This window comes from Geotrypetes seraphini, chromosome 8, assembly GCF_902459505.1.
Source record: "Geotrypetes seraphini chromosome 8, aGeoSer1.1, whole genome shotgun sequence".
NCBI lineage: Eukaryota > Metazoa > Chordata > Amphibia > Gymnophiona > Dermophiidae > Geotrypetes > Geotrypetes seraphini.
In genome coordinates, this window is record NC_047091.1 from 45,549,484 (window position 1) to 45,556,278 (window position 6,795).

Here is a 6,795-nt window from a genome sequence, read left to right on the forward strand (position 1 = left end):
CAGACGCCCATTATCTCCAAAACATGTCCACTTTATTGAATGTTCTGTGACTCTTTTTATATCATTTTACATGGGTTAGGGTCGTCAGCATATGACGTAAATGCAAACCATATATGGACACAGATCACATGCAACTTTAAAAGAAATAACGAGTCCCTTACTATCTAAAGGCCAAAGTCTAAAGGTGCTTTGGTCAGCAGAGCCTTTTTTTATCTAAAGCTTCTTACAAATACAGCTAAGAAAACAATTGAATTCACTTCACAACAGAATAAGAAAACACATCTCTCAAACATACAATGGCCTTGTAGTATATCAACAAGAGAAGGAAAAACAAACAAGGTCTGGATTTACAGCTTCAAACATAGTTGAAAGACAAACTGCAAGACACATGAAAAGTATCACTTCAATCCCCTCTTACGTCATGAAAATGACATCATAAATGTACAGCATGAGCTTGGAGGGAGAGCTATTCTAGATATGTCTCTCGAGGAGGGGTTTTAGGAGCTGTAATACGAATAACACAGCGCATGAGCAGTCGAAAAATTACATAAGAGACAAGAATGCAGATAATAATAGAGATTATAACAATAAGAAGGTCTTTTATCCAGCCCTGCATCCAACTAAAATACTGGTCCCAAGGATTAGATAAACCAGAGTTACGTTTGAGCTCAGCAGAGAGGTCTGCTAATTTCTGAATGGCCATAGTAACCTTTCCTGTAGGACCTGTATTGTCAGGAATAAAAGTGCAACACGATAAAGTACTGGGAAGAATTTTACAGACACCCCCCTTCTCAGCTAGAATCATATCCAGGGCCATTCGATTTTTAAAAGCCATCTGAGAAGTGGGGCCTAACTGATCAGCAATACCTTGCAAGACATCTCTAGAGTAGTTCACAAAGCGTTGCTGATTATAATAAATGTAATTAATCCAATCAACATTCTTATTGATAGTAATAAGGGGAATAAGGGACTCAAACCCAGCCTTAACCTGGTCTCGGGCCTTGAATTCATCTGGGACCCCTCTTGGGACCCCTATAGCATCTATATATACATGCGGATCAAAACTACCAAGGAGATCACGTCTATGATCTATGATCACGTCTATGATACAATCCTAGACGAGAAGAATCTACGGGATCCCCGCCAACATGGATTTACCAAAGGCAGGTCCTGCCAATCCAATCTAATTAGTTTCTTTGACTGGATAACAAGGAAACTGGATGTGGGTGAGTCCCTAGACGTCGTTTACTTGGACTTTAGTAAAGCTTTTGATAGCGTTCCGCACCGCAGACTATTGAACAAGATGAAATCAATGGGACTGGGAGAGACGTTAACTACATGGGTCGGTGATTGGCTAAACAGTAGACTTCAGAGAGTGGTGGTAAATGGTGCCCCTTCAAAAACGTCGGAGGTGATCAGTGGAGTGCCTCAGGGCTCGGTCTTGGGCCCGATCCTCTTCAACATATTTGTGGGAAATCTGATTCAGGGGCTTCAGGGTAAAATCACATTATTCGCCGATGACGCCAAACTATGCAACATAGTAAGTGAGAACACTTTACCAGACAGTATGACGCAGGACCTACTTCTATTGGAACATTGGTCCTCGACTTGGCAGCTAAACTTCAATGCTAGAAGATGTAAGGTCATGCACCTCGGCAGCAGGAATCCATGCAAAACTTACACACTAAATGGTGAAACCTTAGTTAGGACCAAGGCGGAACGTGATTTGGGGGTGATCATTAGCGAAGACATGAAGACTGCCAATCAAGTGGAGAAGGCTTCATCAAAGGCAAGACAAATGATGGGTTGCATCCGAAGAAGTTTTATCAGCCGGAAGCCCGAAGTTATAATGCCATTGTACAGATCCATGGTGAGGCCTCATCTGGAGTATTGTGTACAATTCTGGAGGCCACATTACCAAAAGGATGTGCTGAGAGTTGAGTCGGTTCAAAGAATGGCCACCAAAATGGTTTCAGAACTCAAAGACCTCCCTTATGAAGAAAGGCTGAATAAATTGCAGCTATATTCACTCGAAGAACGTAGAGAGAGAGGAGACATGATAGAGACGTTTAAATATATCACTGGCCGTATTGAGGTGGAGGATGATATCTTCTTTTTTAAAGGTCCCTCTGCCACAAGAGGCCATCCGCTGAAAATCAGGGGTGGGAAATTTCATGGCGACACCAGGAAGTTCTTCTTCACCGAAAGGGTGGTCGATCGTTGGAATGAACTTCCACCTCAGGTGATTCAGGCCAGCAGCGTGAAGGATTTTAAAAGGAAATGGGATACACATGTGGGATCTCTAGGGGGGTAAATTCAAGGGGGTAGGGTTGTTGGAGTGGGCAGACTTGATGGGCTGTGGCCCTTTTCTGCCGTCATCTTCTATGTTTCTATGTTATGTCGAGACAGAGGAGAGGAAGAAACATGTGAATAGGAAGGGTGCCCTTCAGAAAGGATATGCAGAGGCATAATAACCTTAGCTAAAGCACACTGGCCTATCCACTGGCTGGGTAGCTTAACACGGAGCCGAAAGTCTCCACAGAGCCAGTAAATATCACCTAAGGTGAAAATCTGAAGCTGTAACAATGGGCATACCTATAATCCAAGACAGAACAATAACCTGGGGGAAAGTTGCCCACAAAACTACCCTGTGTCAAATTAGAAACATGACGTGTAATTACCCTTAGAGATAGTAACTGCTATGTCAAGCTTTTTCTGTCCAGGCAGCAAAGGGTATTTAGAACGCCACAGCGCACAAAGGGGATCGGTAAAATTAGAGGAGATATTGGTAAATAACCCCAAAAAGCATGGTTGGATACCAGGGGGGAGGTCCAGAGGTACGGTTCCTAAATGGGGTCTAGCTTGAGCACATATGTAACAATTACTCTTATTATGTTGATCAGCAGTGAATTTCATCCATTCTAACCAAAGGTTATGTTCTGAAAACCCTACCTCAACAGCCATAGTATCTTCAAAAGTGGGATTGGCAATAGCCATCATATCAGTAAGTTTATTGAATGTAGGGGCCAGTGGGTTAGTATTTTTGGGTCGGATAGCTAGACCCACCCTTAAACCATATGCCCATAACGTACATACCTTCATCAGTAAGTCTAGGGTTGTCAATAGTAAGAGAAAGCTTAATAATTTGTTCAGGAGCCCTTCTCCTATAACAGTTTCCAACCTTACGAAGGGTCATACGAGTAAGCAGAGATTTACCATTTTGATCCACTTTTTTTAGAGCACTTTCTGGTCTATAAGCCCAGTCAGTGCCAGTATTCCACCCTACCGCTCCCCAGGATGCACACTTATCCCCCCAACGTGAATCAGGAATAGCACTATACATAAAAGACACCATTCCCTCGTCCGGAGTGGATATAGAACCAAAGGCGGAAGGACTGGAGTCATTATGGGTCAAATTACCAGGAAAAAGTGGCCTTGACATAAGATTGGGTCTATACTATCGTCCACCTGGACAAACGGAAGCAAACGACAAAGATCTGGCAGCAGAATTGAGACGGGAAGGCAACAACAGGAATGTGACAGTAATGGGAGATTTTAACTACCCCGGGATAAACTGGAATATTGGAAACTCAAACTGTGCGAGGGAAACAGAATTCTTAGAGGCTGTGAGGGACTGCTTTATGGAACAGCTTGTCAAGGAATCAACAAGAGGATATGCCTCTCTTGACCTAATCCTCAACGGAATAGGGGGACCTGCAAAAGAAGTGGAAGTAGTAGGACCACTAGGAAACAGCGATCACAACATGATCCAGTACAAATTAGGAGTAGGTACAGCAAAAGGGAAGAGAACCACAGTGACAACGTTCAACTTCAAGAAAGGGAACTATGATGCTATGAGAGCAATGGTAAGAAAAAAACTTAGAAACAGCTCAAGGAAAACAGAAACTGTAGAGCAAGCCTGGTCTCTATTCAAGGGCACAGTGCAAGAAGCACAACATATGTACATCCCTAGATTTAGAAAAGGGTGCAAAAAAATCCGAACAAAAGACCCTGCATGGATAAAGAATGAGGTGAAGAAAGCAATAGGAGACAAGAAAAAATCATTCCGGAAATGGAAAAAGGACCAAACTGGGGAAAACTGGAATGAACACAGGAAACACCAAAGAGAATGTCATCAAGCGGTTAGGAGAGCGAAAAGAGAATACGAAGAGAGGCTGGCCAGGGAGGCAAAAAACTTCAAATCATTCTTCAGATATGTTAAGGGGAAGAAACCGGCGAGGGAGGAAGTAGGACCGTTGGATGATGGAGACAAAAAGGGAGTGATAAAGGAGCAAAAAGAGGTAGCCGACAGGTTAAACAAATTCTTCTCGTCAGTCTTCACAAGCGAGGACACATCCAGTGTACCGGAACCCGACGTGATCTTCCATGGTGATCAAGAAGAAAAACTGTCAGCAATAGAGGTGAGCCATGAAGATGTCCTCCAACAGATAGATAGATTGAAAAGCGACAAATCACCAGGCCCGGATGGAATCCACCCTAGGGTACTAAAAGAACTAAGAAATGAGATAGTGGGAATACTCCAACGAGTTTGCAACCTATCCTTGAAAACTGGAGAGATTCCGGAGGACTGGAAGATAGCAAATGTTACACCTATCTTTAAAAAGGGGTCAAGAGGAGACCCGGGAAACTATAGGCCGGTAAGTTTGACATCGGTTCCAGGCAAGATGGTAGAAGCACTGATAAAGGACAGCATCTGTGAGCACATCGAAAAAAATGGGCTGATGAAAGCGAGCCAACATGGCTTCTGCAAGGGAAGATCGTGCCAAACAAACTTACTGCACTTCTTTGAGGGGGTAAACAGCCAGTTGGACAAAGGGGAACCTGTAGACATCATTTACCTTGACTTCCAAAAGGCCTTTGACAAGGTACCCCATGAGCGGCTACTTAGGAAGCTGTGGAACCACGGGGTGGAAGGGGACGTACACAGATGGGTCAAACACTGGTTGGCAGGCAGGAGACAGAGGGTTGGAGTGAAGGGTCACTACTCGAACTGGAGGAAAGTCACGAGCGGAGTTCCGCAGGGGTCTGTACTTGGACCGCTGCTGTTCAATGTATTTATTAATGACCTGGAAACGGGGATGAAATGTGAAGTTATAAAATTTGCGGATGACACTAAACTCTGTAGAAGGGTTAGAACTACGGAAGAGTGTGAGGACCTACAAAGGGACCTAAACAAACTGGAGGAGTGGGCGAATAAATGGCAGATGAAATTCAATGTAGGGAAATGCAAGGTCATGCATATAGGGAGAAAGAACCCAATGTTCAGCTACCAAATGGGGGGATTAGTATTAGAGGGAAGTAACCTTGAAAGAGATTTGGGTGTACTGGTGGATACAACAATGAAGTCAACGGCGCAATGCGCAGCAGCCGCAAAGAAGGCAAACAGAATGTTGGGTATTATTAAAAATGGTATTACGACCAGAACAAAAGAAGTCATCATGCCGTTGTATCGGGCAATGGTGCGCCCGCACCTGGAGTACTGTGTTCAGTATTGGTCACCGTACCTTAAGAAGGATATGGCAATACTTGAGAGGGTCCAGAGGAGAGCGACACGAATGATTAAGGTCATGGAAAACCTTTCATACACTGAAGGATTGGAGAGGCTGGAGCTCTTCTCCCTGGAAAAGCGGAGACTCAGAGGAGACATGATAGAGACCTACAAGATCATAAAGGGCATATTAGAGAAAGTAGAGAGAGATAGATTCTTCAAATTTTCAAAACATATAAGAACAAGAGGGCATTCAGAAAAATTGGAAGGGGATAGATTCAAAACAAATGCTAGGAAGTTTTTCTTTACTCAGCGGGTGGTGGACACCTGGAATGCGCTTCCAGAGGATGTAATAGGACAGAGTACGGTACTGGAGTTCAAGAAAGGATTGGACAATTTCCTGCTGAAGAAAGGGATAGAGGGGTATAGATAGGGGGCTACTGCGCAGGTCCTGGACCTGTTGGGCCGCCGCGTGAGCGGACTGCTGGCACGATGGACCTCGGGTCTGACGCAGTGGAGGCATTGCTTATGTTCTTATGTTATATATATATATATATCTTTAGTTTTAGAAATCTCTGAGGACCAATGACACAGCCTTGGGATATCAATTGATGAGCAGTCCATAATGTCACAATACTCAAAGGAGAAGGTGGCAACTTGCACACTACTGGAATTATACCAAAAGGTAGTATACTGTCTATCTTTCTGAATTCCAATTGAAGGACAGCCATTGCGAGGGAGTAGTCCAGCTTGACGTCTTAGTCGCAAAGAGGTACCGGGGGTGCTGTTTACAGATGAGTACATTGTTGGGGTGTCATTTACAGATGGGTAGGGGCAGAAAGTGTCGTGAACCCAGGACACATCCCTGTAGACACAGTTAGAAATGATCCATACAGGGAAAAAAACTAGCAGCAGTGCTGCTAGGAGGAGAAAGATAAAGTTGGTGGAATGCTGTGATGAGATCATCATGTTGTTCCTCTGAAGGGGTGAAATCTGCGCAGAGACGGCTTGCTTCTGGGGTTTTAGGTTAACCTTCTTCAAGTGACTTGCGTGGATCCAAACAGGAGACTCCTCAGTGAGTACAGCGGTCCTGGTCACAGCGATCACAGTAGTGGGAGGGCCAAAGGGGAAATCTGTCTGCTTCCGTTCCTTGAAAAGCTTCTGGATGATGACTTCGTCACCAGGCTGGAAGGAATGGGTAGGAATCTGTGGAGAGAAAGGAGAAGTGCAAGACACGATTCTTTCAACATGCCCTAATGTTTCAATGAGCTTCCGAACATATTCTT